Consider the following 18403-nt stretch of genomic DNA (forward strand, 5'->3'; position numbering starts at 1 on the left):
CACATGTTCTATATCTATATGATATGCTAACTTAGTGATTTAAAACCTGGAAACACGAAAAACACCGTCAAACTGGATTTACGCCGTCGTAGTAACACCGCGGGCTGTTTTAGGTTAGTTAATTAAAAACTATGATAAACTTTGATTTAAAAGTTGTTATTCTAGGAAAATGATTTTTATTATGAACATGAAACTATATCCCAAAATCATGGTTAAACTCAAAGTGGAAGTATGTTTTCTAAAATGGTCATCTAGACGTCGTTCTTTCGACTGAAATGACTACCTTTACAAAAATGACTTGTAACTTGTTTTTCTGACTATAAATCTATACTTTTTCTATTTAGATTCATAAAATAGAGTTCAATATGAAACCATAGCAATTTTATTCACTCAAAACGGATTTAAAATGAAGAAGTTATGGGTAAAACAAGATTGGATAATTTTTCTCATTTTAGCTACGTAAAAATTGGTAACAAATCTATTCCAACCATAACTTAATCAACTTGTATTGTATATTATGTAATCTTGAGATACCATAGACACGTATACAATGTTTCGACCTATCATGTCGACACATCTATATATATTTCGGAACAACCATAGACACTCTATATGTGAATGTTGGAGTTAGCTATACAGGGTTGAGGTTGATTCCAAAATCTATATAGTTTGAGTTGTGATCAATACTAAGATACGTATACACTGGATCGTGGATTGATTCAAGATAATATTTATCGATTTATTTCTGTACATCTAACTGTGGACAACTAGTTGTAGGTTACTAACGAGGACAGCTGACTTAATAAACTTAAAACATCAAAATATATTAAAAGTGTTGTAAATATATTTTGAACATACTTTGATATATATGTATATATTGTTATAGGTTCGTGAATCAACCAGTGGCCAAGTCTTACTTCCCGACGAAGTAAAAATCTGTGAAAGTAAGTTATAGTCCCACTTTTAAAATCTAATATTTTTGGGATGAGAATACATGCAGGTTTTATAAATGATTTACAAAATAGACACAAGTATGTGAAACTACATTCTATGGTTGAATTATCGAAATCTAATATGCCCCTTTTTATTAAGTCTGGTAATCTAAGAATTAGGGAACAGACACCCTAATTGACGCGAATCCTAAAGATAGATCTATTGGGCCTAACAAACCCCATTCAAAGTACCGGATGCTTTAGTACTTCGAAATTTATATCATATCCGAAGGGTGTCCCGGAATGATGGGGATATTCTTATATATGCATTTTGTTAATGTCGGTTACCAGGTGTTCACCATATGAATGATTTTTATCTCTATGTATGGGATGTGTATTGAAATATGAAATATTGTGGTCTATTGTTACGATTTGATATATATAGGTTAAACCTATAACTCACCAACATTTTTGTTGACGTTTAAAGCATGTTTATTCTCAGGTGAATACTAAGAGCTTCCGCTGTTGCATACTAAAATAAGGACAAGATTTGGAGTCCATGTTTGTATGATATTGTGTAAAAACTGCATTCAAGAAACTGATTTCGATGTAACATATTTGTATTGTAAACCATTATGTAATGGTCGTGTGTAAACAGGATATTTTAGATTATCATTATTTGATAATCTACGTAAAGCTTTTTAAACCTTTATTTATGAAATAAAGGTTATGGTTTGTTTTAAAAATGAATGCAGTCTTTAAAAAACGTCTCATATAGAGGTCAAAACCTCGCAACGAAATCAATTAATATGGAACTTTTTTAATCAATAAGAACGGGACATTTCATCATTAACGAATACCTTGCTCCTGACTCTAAACCTTTACAGACAAATCTTCTTCTTCATCCTTCAATATTAGAAATTCTAAGATATCATCGTATCTTTCATTATAAATATCCTCGATATTTCTGAAGATATTTTCATAACTATCCTTATTTGAAATTATTTATCTCCTCGCGTTATCTGTATTACATCATAAAGGAAACTGTTTAGTTTCTATATTCTGTAAACATTCGAATTTAAAATATGAATGTTTTTGAAGTAGTGTTGGGAACCGAAGCATGAGTTAGTATAATATAATGACACTTGATCAACGTGATTATATTACAGTAAGTCATGCTGAGTTTCTAATAGAACGTGATAAAGGTTCACAGATCATACCCTCATCATGAACCATGTTATATAACTCTTTCATTCTATTTAACCTCTAAACTATCAAGAAAATATTCTTCTTGATGATTCGGTCTTTTTCGGATATTCTGGTAATTTGACAAATCAAATTGTGCTATTACCTTTCCTTTCTAATTTGTATATTATGATCATTTGAAACTCCATACCTACGAATTCTGGACCATTATTCGCTTGACTTAAAGTTGGGAAGAGGAAACAAAATTATGGGACTCTGAAATATAAGGGAAGGTATAAAACCCAACAACAACCCAGAAATTACAAACCGTGTATATCGATGCATAAAGCGATATAAAAACACGGGAGAACTAAAAACACTATAAACCCAAGGGTATAGTAGAAGTAAATAGATTCTTCTTGGCGGCAGATGAAAAAGAAGAATGACAGATATGAAAGTTAGGAGTTTATCAAGAATCAGAACTGGATGGAGCATATTGACGAATGCTTTAAGATATGAATTGAGGGGGAAAGAATAGAAGGTGTGAGCTGTGGAAATAAGGAAACGAAGAGGGTGGATTTATAGTGAAATATCAGATAGGGCAATCGAGACAGATCATCGCATTTAACCAAAGAAGATCCTAATTTCCTTAATTACCGAAGAACCAAATCTTATTACAAAGATTCTCTTTTAAATCCCTTGAATTCCGAAAATCAACCGTGACTACGTCACTGATTAAGATGAACCTACATTTACTCATTTCACTCTTTTGTGATAACTTCACTCGTAATCTTCACAAAAATCAAATTGTTTTATCCATAGTACCCACTAATGATAAAACTCAAATTTCCAACTCATATGAGTCATGAAAACATACTTATTGTCATCCATGACCATCCCAATCAAATTTCGGGACGAAATTTCTTTAACGGGTAGGCACTGTGACGACCCAGAAATTTCCGACCAAATTTAAACTTAATATTTATATGATTTCGACAAGATAAGCAAAGTCTGTAATATTGATTCTCAAAATTTTTGAACTAATGTTATATATTCAGTTAACCTTTAACTATTGACCGACGATTCACGAACATCTATTTGTGTATATATATATATATATATATATATATATATACAAAAAGTTGGAATATTAGTTATTAAAATTAATTATAAATAACTTGCAATGTGTATTTAAAAAATGATTTATGTATATTAAATAAAGATATATACATATATATAATTTCAAGTTATTTAGTAGACGATAGTAGCATTCGTTTATTGATTCAACTGATATTTCAAAAAGTTAATTAGAATATTTGAGAAGTTAAAATAAATGTTGGTACATAAATGAATTATATCGATTTAAGTTTTAAAATGTAAATGTTATGTAATATAAGAATTTCGATGATTTAAACGATTTTAAAATATAATGAACTTTAAATATATTCATTTTTGAAAAACTAAAGATTATATTGTTAAATAAAGATTTCGATATTATAAATAGATCATACAAATTTCTAAACGATAATATATATTTTACAACGTAATAAAATATAGTGTTAGAAAATATTAACTTATAAATAAAATGATTTGATTATATTTATTTTCTTGTATTAGAGATTTTAAATAATATTATTTAATATATTTTAATAAATAACGAGCAGACGATATAAAGAAGCAAATGACCAAAACACTCAAATGTATAAAGTTCATTTCATGAAATATGAATTATTGGTGAATTAAGTCTAATTATTAATAAAGGTACTTGTCGCAAAACGTGAAGTACAAGTTTTCTAAGCGTACGAAACAACGTTTGAAAAACGGGATCCGGGACATTAGTCGAACATTAGCGTACAAGTCATTGGAACTAAAATTACAAGTTAAATATGCACGTAAATATAATATAATATTTAATAAATTATAAAAATTAAATATATATATATATATATATATATATATATATATATATATATATATATATATATATATATATATATATATATATATATAAAATTCAAAATGGTGTCGGCACAAGAAACATCCAAATTGATGATGGAAGTGGCAATTTTTTTTATTATTTTTAATTTGCACGTTTTTTATTTATATATATATATATATATATATATATATATATATATATATATATATATATATATTACATAGATGGATGGAGATATAATTGTATATGTCGGTACAATGATTAGATGGATGGACCTTTTTACAACAAGTTTTATAAAGCTTAAGACCAAAATAAATATATGTATTCAATTATAAAAGGTGGAATTCTTTTTATCTATACTTTTACCCGTCAATTATTAGCAACAGAGTACGAAATATCAGTCCGTAAAACATGGGGTATATATGTCGACAGAAAAATACAACAAAGTGTCACAACCCCTTTAAACTCACGAGACTTTAGAAATAAAGGTGTGGCTGCTATTATTTTATTTTTCTTACACGTTGAAAATATGATTATTTAAATATCTATATATATTCGATCTCCAATCTGCAGAACCACACACACAAACAATTACTTTTTATATTATCTTGTTAAAATCTCAAATTTATAGTGGTAGTGTACTATAACTTACATACTCCGTATTATTATTATTTTCATTCAAAGATACAAGTGGTAAAATATTGTAATAAGTGATACGCGGGTGTTTTAAAATCGGGTTTCAAACCTTTTAAAAACTATGGAATTTATGGGTATTGTTCGTGAATCCGAGGCCAACCATATATTTGTCCACCATCGTTGCGGCGACATATTTTTCCTACAATATTGAATCACAATATTGAAAAGTGAGTTTATAGATCCCTTTTTAATTGCTTTTGAAATCTATATTTTTGGGCTGAGAATACATGCAATTTATTTTAAACGCAATGGACACAAGTATATACTAAATTCTACACTGAGTTTGAACCGAAAATCCCTTAACTTTTGTAACTAGTAACAGCCGGTTATAAGAACTGGTGGGCGCGAGTAGTAGTATATGGATCCATAGGGCTTGACATCCCCGTCTGTTCCAGGTATAGAAACCCTAGCCTGAACTATAAAACAGACGTATACTATTTAAGTTTAGTACACGTTGGTTTGCGTGTATTGTACATGTTGGTTGCATGTATGTTAAAACAGGGGTACTTATTATATACGTTAAGTTAATTACCAGGGTGCTCAATTTCGTAGAATATTTTGATAAACGTTTTGGATGAAACAACTGAAATCTCGTGATCCACCTTTATATATAGATTATGCGCAACATTAAAATTATGAACTCACCAACCTTTGCGTTGACACTTTTAGCATTTTATTCTTAGGTTCATAGAAGTCTTCCGCTGTTTGCTTATACGTTATACAAGCTATGTACATGGAGTCATAGATGCTTTATTCGAGAAACTTTGCATTCACAAAATCATCACCATGTATCTTATTTTGACTGCATTGTCAACGGATGTATTATTGTAAACTATTATTTATGGTGATTGTCTATATGAAGAAATCATCAGATGTCAAAAACCTTGGAATTAGATATTCATTTATGGTGTGCCTTTTCAAAAGAATGCAATGTTTACAAAACGTATCATGTAGAGGTCAAAATCTCACTATGAAATCAATGAATAACGTACCGCGTCAATAGCGATTTTGACGGGTTGTTACACAACTCCAAGAACAAATGAGGCCAAAAACAACATCAAACAAAAAAACATATACTCTACCCCCTCAAATATAACCAGTTCACAAAAACAGCCCCTCAGCTTTAAGGGGGTAAAACGTAAATTCTTTTATTTAATATAAAAATACTCTAAGAATTCCACCTTAATCTTACATAGGCTTTATCTTCCTATTCGTCTTGAGTTATTTTTATCTTCCTATTCGTCTTGAGTTATTTTTCACCAACATCACCATTAAACTATAAAAAATTTTACGAACAAAATGAAACTAACTGCGCTCGAAACGGACATTTTTTTTAAAAACGCTAAACACACCGACATCTAAAAACGGGGCTTATCTTTCTATTTGTCCCGAACTATTTTCCACCGCCATCACCATCAAAGTCGAAATAACTTTACAAACACAACGCAACTAACTATACGTAACACAGACGGTTTTATAAAAACGCTAACTATTTCGGGCTACTTTTCATACATATATATACATTTCACGCAGCAACGCATGAGCCATTTTTTCTTCTGTAAATACGTAACGATGCATTAAATATGAATATGCAAGCCGAAAGACCCCGCGACATTCAAATACGCCCTCATCAACGCGCGTTCTGAATTTGTACTCGTTGTATACTATAATCAAGATGTAAATCAACTTGGAAGACTTCAAATCCTTACAGTATACTATAATCAACGCGCGTTCTGAATTTGTACTCGTTGTATACTATAATCAAGATGTAAATCAACTTGGAAGACTTCAAATCCTTACAGTAACTGCATGGATGTTAAATTTCACCATTCCTATTCCTATAATACTGAAAACTCAAAATGACAGATGCTACAAATTTAAACGTTGTTTACATAAATTGCACCAGAATTAATCCAATCATATCATATGGCTTACTTAAATATCATACTTCTATGACATTTCAAACAATTTTATGCTTATATGGCTAATAATTAATCTCACATTCATCTCTAACCACTTGTAAATCATAACGGGTCAACACGAATCCAAAGAAGGGACAAAATTGACGCAAGAACAATCAACCATAGGATGACAGTAGTAGGGGTTCGGTTTTGAGGACCCAACAAACCCGTGAGGAATGGGTAAAGATGGGCCACGCTCCATATTGCGAAAAACAACTTCCCGTAAAGTGGGCCCCATGACTCGTACCCGTTGATGATTGCTGATGAAACACCAAACACAATGCCAACTAAGTTGACAATAATGATGATGGTGGGAGGTATGAGGAGGAAAGACCATTTAAAAATATAGAGTTCTGACAAGTTTACGACATTCTGGACGTTGACCTTGGCCGTGATGGTGAATTCAGAGTCTATTTCGGCAAGAAAATTGTAGAAGCCTTGAAATACGGCGAAAAGATGAGCCGAGGTTCCACCAATGACCCAAAACTGTTCGTTTCTCCACCAGTCAAGTAAGCTCACACCGCTCCACTTGAGCTCCAAGATAATAGTCACAATAAAGGACACGAAAAAAGGAATAAACCACATTCCACCTATGTCGGTTATCTGAAATAAAAAACACAAATCATAAATTCATATATCCGTTGAAATCTCAACGTAGAAACTTGATTCTAAAGGTTGCAAGATGAGCATAATGGATATTATGCTGAAGATTCATTTTCGATTGTAAAATCCTAATTGGATCATATCATTTGGTATCGGACCAACCCCATCTTCATATGAATAATAGTTCATGTGAGTTTTGATTACAAATGTTATTGTTATTCATTAATTAATAGTCAAAGCCTATTAAATATAGTTGTATAGGTCATGTTCCAAGAAAAATACTCAAGTTCGGCCACTAGTTCAACCCATTTAACCCGACCCATTTGGCACCTTGTTAGTTTGGTTGAATATCAAAGTTTCATTAATATTATTTATTTACTATCTTTTTTTTTAACAGCGAGCTAGTCACTGACGAGAACCACCAGAGGAGTTCCCACCGTCCATTTGATCATATTCATTCCACGTGTCAAAGATGTTCCACCTAACAACTGCCATAGGACATGCTCGGCATGTAGTCACTCTTGGAAAGCACCTGCTGAACAACTGTCATAGGACAGACTCGTACAGCGATGCCTCCAGAGGACTCCATAACCAACTTCAAAGCAAATTGCATTATGAAATCCTCAGGTGAGACTCGAACTCGAGACTCACAAACACCCTCAGCTAAATGGAGATGGTTGTTGAAGCTCAATATTAATGTCTATGACCTTTAAAAGTCAAACATAATTGTTCAAGAAGAAGCTGACATACCTCGGGAGCAGTGGACTTCCCAGTGAGAAGGCAGATGGCCGGAAGTGCACAGTAAGCCAACAATGGAAGTGATGTGAGTGGATAAACTACGTTATTTACGTACGCAAGCCTTTGCGAAAATCTTAATTTACCATGATATCCATACCAAATGGGGCAATGCCTACCGAGTAACATCTCAATAGAGCCTAAAGCCCATCGACGAGCCTGTTTCAAACGATCAGGAAAATTTATAGGAGCAGAACCTTTAAATGCTGGACGTAAAGGCATGCGATATTTCGAAATCCATCCCCTTGTATGCATTTTAAATCCTGTCATTATATCTTCATTCACCGACCCGTAAATCCATCCAATCTGATCATATTATGATCATGGTTGTAAGTGCGAAATAGTCATTTTAATCTCAGTAACTATAAATGGCCGGAGATTTTTTTATTTATCTTAGTAATTTCCAATAACAAGAGAGTACTAATAATGACAACATTACCTCTTTTCCCCACTCAGTTTTTTTCTCGTAATCACAACTAATAACATTTAACGCCTCTTTTAACAACATCGTGGGATTCCATGTTTCCATGACAATTGGATCAACGAATAATGAAGATTGGCCGAATCCTTTGTCCAAGGGTTTTTGAGACATATGTAACGATATGTTATCATCACCTCCTTTGAAACAAAGAATCAATGTAGTCAACAAGATAAGTGAGATAAATAAATACATTGGAAGTGATATGCTACCAAAATGTTCAATATAAAAGTCAAACCTCCAACATCCTTTTTGACCTCGGTTAATATAGGATCATATCCATAAAGGGCTTTCCGGTTGATACAGCATCCCGTTCCCACGTAAAATGGCCCCTGAATACCATCTAGCCCTTTCAAGTTGCTCTGTGCAAACAAGTTACATAATGAGCATATAAATAAATATATATATAAGTTATCACCACGTTTGACTCTGAAAGTCAAACAAGCTACTTATTGTTTCAAAATCAACAAGGATTTTCTTGTATGTAAACAAGATGCATGTATATTTCATTTAAGTGGATGAAGAGTACTATATAGATAGAATATGGTAATTTGATATTTACAAGTTGAAGTTTGACTATATGTATAGTAAGTTAAAGCAGAGTATATAATTTAGTTAAGTTGTTAATATCAGTAAGAAACGCACATCATAGAAGACACTATTGCGATTATTATATTGATCGTCCCAATCAATCCCATAAAATCTTTGTGGAAATTGAACATAACATGTTTTGTTTTCGTAAGCAGGATCCATCATGTAACACATTGCTTCTTTAAGAGCTTTGTTATTATTGAAGTAATGATCACAGTCGACGTTCAAAACAAATGCACCATTTGTTAAAACTGCAGAAACCCTAGCCTGATCAAACACCACAAAGTTTGCAAATGTAGCGACCCGACCAAATCGTCATTGACGGCGCCGACTACTTAGGTCCCGTTACGTGGTCGTAGTCCCTATATGAGACTCGTTTGACCAAAATTATGTCGCATTCTTTTGAAACGTATCATGCTTGCAAAGTTTAGTTTACAAAACCGTTCGACGACAAGTTTAAGTTTACAAGAGTATAAAGTATAAATGAAATAACTTGCGACATAATTAGTTTAAAATCGCGGTTGCTATAAATAGCGTAAGTATGTAAACAATATGTTTGAATCCAAAGGTGCTATCACTAGCGTATGTATGTATGTATGCTTGACCCCAAGCAAGAAATCAGAGTGTATGCATGCATGCTTGACTCCAAGCAAGTATGAGTGTACGCGGAAGCATGTATCAAATAGCCAAGTATGAACCTGAGAAACATATAGAAAACTGTCAACGAAAAACGTTGGTGAAATCATAGGTGTTTTAGTAATCGTTGTATTTGAACCACAAGATTTAGTATAAGATGATTATCAAAATCATTTGCATTCCAAAGTTGTTGTTTGTATCCCGGGCACCCAATTATCAAACTTAACTGTTTTGCACCCTTTGCGTAGTGTTAGAACATACACTAGACCCGAAAATATATTTCATCCGCTAACGGTAGCGAACCGTCCGAATGAGGCTCGTCAAGCCCATGTGATCACATAATATAAGTTCACGTTTACACCCTGCAAGTGTAACTAATGATAATTAAATTGAGGCTTTTTGTTCAAACCCGTACGTGGAATGTTCGTTTTCGTACTTGTGTTCAAAGTGTAAAAGTATGATACGTATATGTTTCTCATCCCATAGTTTAAAGCATAAAAGTTGTTTGAAAGATGGGACTATGATCTCACCTCGAGTGCACGAGTATAAATGTACTTCACAAAGTAAACGTGTGCATGAATGTTGCTTAGCCTTGACCTAAACAAGTAAGTTGTATCAATTAACCGGTTACGACACAAGGTCGGGCGAAATGTGTTCAATTAGTCCTATGGCTCATTACGACTCGATTATATAGCATGTGAATCACGTTGTCAAGTTTCATGCAAGAATCAAGTATAAAATAAGATTAGAACGATTGTATAAGTGTTTTGTTAAGTTTGACTAAAAGTCAAACTTGGTCAAAGTCAACGAAAAAGTCAACGGGGTCGGGTCGGGTCCCGAACTATTTTTCTGAGGTTTTTATTCATATATAAGCATGTTAGAACAAGTTACATGTGAATCAGAGGTGCGTAGCATAGCAAACATTTTTCGAAATTTGACAAAGTAGGTCAGAACCCAAACACGGCTATTGCCGCGCCGCGGCCAGAGGTGTCGCGCCGCGACATTAGGCGTGGCCTGGTACCTGGTCAGTTTCAAAAGTTCAAGTCTTGATCCAAAATTCAATTTAGCACAAAACGCAAACCGTAAACACTTAGAATACACATCTTATATCATTGGAAAGCTCTTTTGACAAGGAATACAATTAACTACCTTTCACAAGCAAAAACATCAATTACAATAACCGAAAACTCGTCAATTGATCAAGAAAGGTTTATTTTCAAAGTTTCAAGTTCGTAAAACGTATTTTATGATTCGGGAATCCAATTTACACATACGATATGCCGTTTCGAAGGTAATTAAGCATACATTGTATCTAAACACTTACTAACAACATTAACAAGCATTCAACGCATCAAAAGTTCATTTCAAAGTCTATCAAACCCTAACCAAAATTCACAAAAATCAATAATCATGTGTTTGAAGTTTTCTTAATCAACCTACGCATCAAAACGAAGCTAGTGATACTAGTAACACAATTAAAACATGAACTTTAACAATCAAACAACATTTAATCTTCCAAAATGCAGGATTAAGCAAACCCATTTCAAATGTTCAAACTAGTTACTCAAAACAACAAATCGAGCAAACAAAATATATATTCATGTTACACACGAGCCATAGACACTAACTAACACCATTTCAAGTATAAAAACACGAATTTAGAGAAAATCTAGAGTTTTAGAAATGTTACCCAAACTTGATGAAATTGGTACCAAAATGTAGAGGATGAAGAGAGGATCACGAAAATGTAATTTGTTTTGATGTTTGCTTCTCCAGTCGGATTTAGATGATGAATTTGTGAGTTGGGTGTTTGAGTTCATGAAAGGGAAGTAGAGAGAAAAGAGGAAGAAGGTGGGAGGTGAAATGAATGGATGGATAAGGTGGGTTGACTAGTTGACCTAGTCAACTAGTTTGCCCACTTGGCAACCTCGGTCCCTCAAGTTTCAAAGCGGGTGCGGGAATTAACCAAACGAATATTTTAAAAACGCTCGAGTAAACGAGTGATGTTATAATTAAATAACGGGAAAATTAAGAACGTTGGTCAACGGAAACTACGAATTTAAATAACGAAAGGTATTATTTAAAAAAAAAAGATAGTGTTAAAAATAAATTTAACGGAAAAACGCGGGATGTTACATTACCTACACCTTAAAAGAAATTTCGTCCCGAAATTTAGTTGGAAGTAGTAGTTGTTGTTTCTCCCTCGAGATCTTGCGTTGCAAATTCTACGGATATGTGAAGGTACTTCCTTGGGCATTTCAACGAACTTTGACAATCGGGATTTGACGTTGGTTTAAAGTTTGGTTTCACGATTTATAGTTTCAACCGGTCCTCCTAGGGAGCGACGTTTATCGTTGATAGTAAGTTCATCGAAGGGGATAACAAGTTCTTGTTTCGCAAGACACGCCTTTAAGTTTGATACACAGAATGTAGGATGAACGGAATTTGTTTGAGTCGGAAGTTCGAAACGGTAAGCAACGGGCACAACACGCCCCAAGATTTCAAAAGGATTAAAAATATCGCAGATTTAGCTTTCTATGTTTCTGAAACGGACTACACCTTTTCAAGGTGCGACTTTTAACGTTACGCGGTTTCCCACATGGAATTCGAAAGGTTTACATCTAACATTGGCATAGCTCCTTTGGCGACTACGGGCCGTCTCGAGCCTTTCTCGGATTGAAACGATCTTAACGGTTACTTCATGAATGAGTTCGGGCCCGATGACTTGATTATCATTTACTTGGTTCTACAAAAGGAGAATGACGTTTCCGGTCACATAAGTTTTCAAAAGGTGTGACGTTAAGACTTGAATGATAACCCTTGTCGTAAGAGAATTTAGTTAAAGGCAAAAACTTTTCTAAAGTAAATTTGAAGTTGATAACACAACTCGTATTATGGTTTCCAAGGTTTGAATCGTATGTTTGCTCGGTCCGTCGGGTTGTGGTTGATGTGCGGTACTCATGTCTAAACGTGGTCCCGAGACTTTTTGTGAGGCACTCCAAAATCTAGAAGTGAAACGAGGATCTCGATCCCAAACGAGGTACATCTCTTTAAGGTATATTTGAAAGAGTTTGTTAGGACGTGAAAACGTTTGTTGGAACAAGTTTCTGTTTCTCAAGAATTTCGCGCCGCGGAAGATTTATCGGTTTTCGAAAATGTTCGATAGGACTATTCACCCTCGAGGCGAATACTAGTATAGTGTGAAGAGTCTCTCTCTCCATTGAGAATTTAGATAAAATATTTCCTTAAACGGAAGTACGAGTGTAATGCCGGAGAAGTTTCCGCCTCGATATGAGCATAACAAGCATATCGTAGTTCGTCGATAAAACTGTGCGAAAACGAGATAGTATACACGTGTAACATATGTTTGAAAATGAAAGAATTTATCATTCCTTCGGAAGCATGGGTATGGTTCGACAATAATCGAAGATGTGTCCCTGGTATGGTTGTTATCAACATTCTCGGAGTTTTTGGATTTTCAAACAAGAAAAATGAAGTCATGTACATGGCACATGGTGGTGATTAGGTTGATCGAGTCCAATCACCATCACGAATCATTAGAACTTTGGTATGGCTTACCGTAATATAACCACGTTGATCGAGTGTCGTTATATTACGCTAACTCATACCTCCATTCCCACATCACTCCATAACATCAAGTTCGTGTAACTGTGAAGATCTAGAATGAACAAAGTGTAACGACGTCTCAAACGTGACTCGTATTAAATCGAAAGAATTTCTGCAACTCTAAAGAAGCGTTCCCCGAGGGAAGTGTATAAATGTTTGTTCACGTCAAAGCGGTTCGAGTCAGACAATAATGTATTCAGGTATGAAAAGAGTAACGAGTCATGATAACGAGTAGCACGCAACCGTAGTGATAGATGTTGATGACGATACTCACCTAGAGTAGTGATGGTAGTAACACCAAAAAGTAGATAGTAAGAAACACCAGTGGGAAACCGATAGTAAGTTGAAACGGTGGCAAATAACAATCCGGGAGACAGAGTTCCCGAACAAGTGTGACTAATGAAGTCGTCGTCATCCATACGTGTATGAATCTTGAATTTACGTGTGTTACCAGAAAGTGGCAGAATACGGATTCGTATGATGAAAGCTTGGTACCATCAAGAAGTTTGCCTAAGAATGATTCAAGTATAATGCACAAATAGTCAAGTAAGTGCTATCTATAGCATATGTATGTCAGAATGCAATGGCTAACTATCCGGTTGTAGTCTAGATTCACTAATGCGTCCCAACGACTCTGTCAGACACACTAATGCACATCCTAGTTCCCTACAACCAACGCTCTGATACCATCTGTAGCGACCCGACCAAATCGTCATTGACGGCGCCGACTACTTAGGTCCCGTTACGTGGTCGTAGTCCCTATATGAGACTCGTTTGACCAAAATTATGTCGCATTCTTTTGAAACGTATCATGCTTGCAAAGTTTAGTTTACAAAACCGTTCGACGACAAGTTTAAGTTTACAAGAGTATAAAGTATAAATGAAATAACTTGCGACATAATTAGTTTAAAATCGCGGTTGCTATAAATAGCGTAAGTATGTAAACAATATGTTTGAATCCAAAGGTGCTATCACTAGCGTATGTATGTATGTATGCTTGACCCCAAGCAAGAAATCAGAGTGTATGCATGCATGCTTGACTCCAAGCAAGTATGAGTGTACGCGGAAGCATGTATCAAATAGCCAAGTATGAACCTGAGAAACATATAGAAAACTGTCAACGAAAAACGTTGGTGAAATCATAGGTGTTTTAGTAATCGTTGTATTTGAACCACAAGATTTAGTATAAGATGATTATCAAAATCATTTGCATTCCAAAGTTGTTGTTTGTATCCCGGGCACCCAATTATCAAACTTAACTGTTTTGCACCCTTTGCGTAGTGTTAGAACATACACTAGACCCGAAAATATATTTCATCCGCTAACGGTAGCGAACCGTCCGAATGAGGCTCGTCAAGCCCATGTGATCACATAATATAAGTTCACGTTTACACCCTGCAAGTGTAACTAATGATAATTGAATTGAGGCTTTTTGTTCAAACCCGTACGTGGAATGTTCGTTTTCGTACTTGTGTTCAAAGTGTAAAAGTATGATACGTATATGTTTCTCATCCCATAGTTTAAAGCATAAAAGTTGTTTGAAAGATGGGACTATGATCTCACCTCGAGTGCACGAGTATAAATGTACTTCACAAAGTAAACGTGTGCATGAATGTTGCTTAGCCTTGACCTAAACAAGTAAGTTGTATCAATTAACCGGTTACGACACAAGGTCGGGCGAAATGTGTTCAATTAGTCCTATGGCTCATTACGACTCGATTATATAGCATGTGAATCACGTTGTCAAGTTTCATGCAAGAATCAAGTATAAAATAAGATTAGAACGATTGTATAAGTGTTTTGTTAAGTTTGACTAAAAGTCAAACTTGGTCAAAGTCAACGAAAAAGTCAACGGGGTCGGGTCGGGTCCCGAACTATTTTTCTGAGGTTTTTATTCATATATAAGCATGTTAGAACAAGTTACATGTGAATCAGAGGTGCGTAGCATAGCAAACATTTTTTGAAATTTGACAAAGTAGGTCAGAACCCAAACACGGCTATTGCCGCGCCGCGGCCAGAGGTGTCGCGCCGCGACATTAGGCGTGGCCTGGTACCTGGTCAGTTTCAAAAATTCAAGTCTTGATCCAAAATTCAATTTAGCACAAAACGCAAACCGTAAACACTTAGAATACGCATCTTATATCATTGGAAAGCTCTTTTGACAAGGAATACAATTAACTACCTTTCACAAGCAAAAACATCAATTACAATAACCGAAAACTCATCAATTGATCAAGAAAGGTTTATTTTCAAAGTTTCAAGTTCGTAAAACGTATTTTATGATTCGGGAATCCAATTTACACATACGATATGCCGTTTCGAAGGTAATTAAGCATACATTGTATCTAAACACTTACTAACAACATTAACAAGCATTCAACGCATCAAAAGTTCATTTCAAAGTCTATCAAACCCTAACCAAAATTCACAAAAATCAATAATCATGTGTTTGAAGTTTTCTTAATCAACCTACGCATCAAAACGAAGCTAGTGATACTAGTAACACAATTAAAACATGAACTTTAACAATCAAACAACATTTAATCTTCCAAAATGCAAGATTAAGCAAACCCATTTCAAATGTTCAAACTAGTTACTCAAAACAACAAATCGAGCAAACAAAATATATATTCATGTTACACACGAGCCATAGACACTAACTAACACCATTTCAAGTATAAAAACATGAATTTAGAGAAAATCTAGAGTTTTAGAAATGTTACCCAAACTTGATGAAATTGGTACCAAAATGTAGAGGATGAAGAGAGGATCACGAAAATGTAATTTGTTTTGATGTTTGCTTCTCCAGTCGGATTTAGATGATGAATTTGTGAGTTGGGTGTTTGAGTTCATGAAAGGGAAGTAGAGAGAAAAGAGGAAGAAGGTGGGAGGTGAAATGAATGGATGGATAAGGTGGGTTGACTAGTTGACCTAGTCAACTAGTTTGCCCACTTGGCAACCTCGGTCCCTCAAGTTTCAAAGCGGGTGCGGGAATTAACCAAACGAATATTTTAAAAATGCTCGAGTAAACGAGTGATGTTATAATTAAATAACGGGAAAATTAAGAACGTTGGTCAACGGAAACTACGAATTTAAATAACGAAAGGTATTATTTAAAAAAAAAGATAGTGTTAAAAATAAATTTAACGGAAAAACGCGGGATGTTACATTACCTACACCTTAAAAGAAATTTCGTCCCGAAATTTAGTTGGAAGTAGTAGTTGTTGTTTCTCCCTCGAGATCTTGCGTTGCAAATTCTACGGATATGTGAAGGTACTTCCTTGGGCATTTCAACGAACTTTGACAATCGGGATTTGACGTTGGTTTAAAGTTTGGTTTCACGATTTATAGTTTCAACCGGTCCTCCTAGGGAGCGACGTTTATCGTTGATAGTAAGTTCATCGAAGAGGATAACAAGTTCTTGTTTCGCAAGACACGCTTTTAAGTTTGATACACAGAATGTAGGATGAACGGAATTTGTTTGAGTCGGAAGTTCGAAACGGTAAGCAACGGGCACAACACGCCCCAAGATTTCAAAAGGATTAAAAATATCGCAGATTTAGCTTTCTATGTTTCTGAAACGGACTACACCTTTTCAAGGTGCGACTTTTAACGTTACGCGGTTTCCCACATGGAATTCGAAAGGTTTACATCTAACATTGGCATAGCTCCTTTGGCGACTACGGGCCGTCTCGAGCCTTTCTCGGATTGAAACGATCTTAACGGTTACTTCATGAATGAGTTCGGGCCCGATGACTTGATTATCATTTACTTGGTTCTACAAAAGGAGAATGACGTTTCTGGTCACATAAGTTTTCAAAAGGTGTGACGTTAAGACTTGAATGATAACCCTTGTCGTAAGAGAATTTAGTTAAAGGCAAAAACTTTTCTAAAGTAAATTTGAAGTTGATAACACAACTCGTATTATGGTTTCCAAGGTTTGAATCGTATGTTTGCTCGGTCCGTCGGGTTGTGGTTGATGTGCGGTACTCATGTCTAAACGTGGTCCCGAGACTTTTTGTGAGGCACTCCAAAATCTAGAAGTGAAACGAGGATCTCGATCCCAAACGAGGTACATCTCTTTAAGGTATATTTGAAAGAGTTTGTTAGGACGTGAAAACGTTTGTTGGAACAAGTTTCTGTTTCTCAAGAATTTTGCGCCGCGGAAGATTTATCGGTTTTCGAAAATGTTCGATAGGACTATTCACCCTCGAGGCGAATACTAGTATAGTGTGAAGAGTCTCTCTCTCCATTGAGAATTTAGATAAAATATTTCCTTAAACGGAAGTACGAGTGTAATGCGGGAGAAGTTTCCGCCTCGATATGAGCATAACAAGCATATCGTAGTTCGTCGATAAAACTGTGCGAAAACGAGATAGTATACACGTGTAACATATGTTTGAAAATGAAAGAATTTATCATTCCTTCGGAAGCATGGGTATGGTTCGACAATAATCGAAGATGTGTCCCTGGTATGGTTGTTATCAACATTCTCGGAGTTTTTGGATTTTCAAACAAGAAAAATGAAGTCATGTACATGGCACATGGTGGTGATTAGGTTGATCGAGTCCAATCACCATCACGAATCATTAGAACTTTGGTATGGCTTACCGTAATATAACCACGTTGATCGAGTGTCGTTATATTACGCTAACTCATACCTCCATTCCCACATCACTCCATAACATCAAGTTCGTGTAACTGTGAAGATCTAGAATGAACAAAGTGTAACGACGTCTCAAACGTGACTCGTATTAAATCGAAAGAATTTCTGCAACTCTAAAGAAGCGTTCCCCGAGGGAAGTGTATAAATGTTTGTTCATGTCAAAGCGGTTCGAGTCAGACAATAATGTATTCAGGTATGAAAAGAGTAACGAGTCATGATAACGAGTAGCACGCAACCGTAGTGATAAATGTTGATGACGATACTCACCTAGAGTAGTGATGGTAGTAACACCAA

General features: G+C 35.0%; 2 pseudogenes; one reads left to right on the forward strand and one right to left on the reverse strand.

Moving 5' to 3' along the window:
* LOC139842253 (uncharacterized) overlaps positions 1 to 18403 on the forward strand; it is a 191922-nt pseudogene that overhangs the window by 11754 nt on the left and 161765 nt on the right.
* Positions 6687 to 18403, reverse strand: part of LOC139844471 (probable cellulose synthase A catalytic subunit 1 [UDP-forming]) — a 29115-nt pseudogene continuing 17398 nt past the window's right edge.

The sequence above is a fragment of the Rutidosis leptorrhynchoides genome, chromosome 4 (assembly GCF_046630445.1).
Source record: "Rutidosis leptorrhynchoides isolate AG116_Rl617_1_P2 chromosome 4, CSIRO_AGI_Rlap_v1, whole genome shotgun sequence".
Classification (NCBI taxonomy): Eukaryota; Viridiplantae; Streptophyta; class Magnoliopsida; order Asterales; family Asteraceae; genus Rutidosis; species Rutidosis leptorrhynchoides.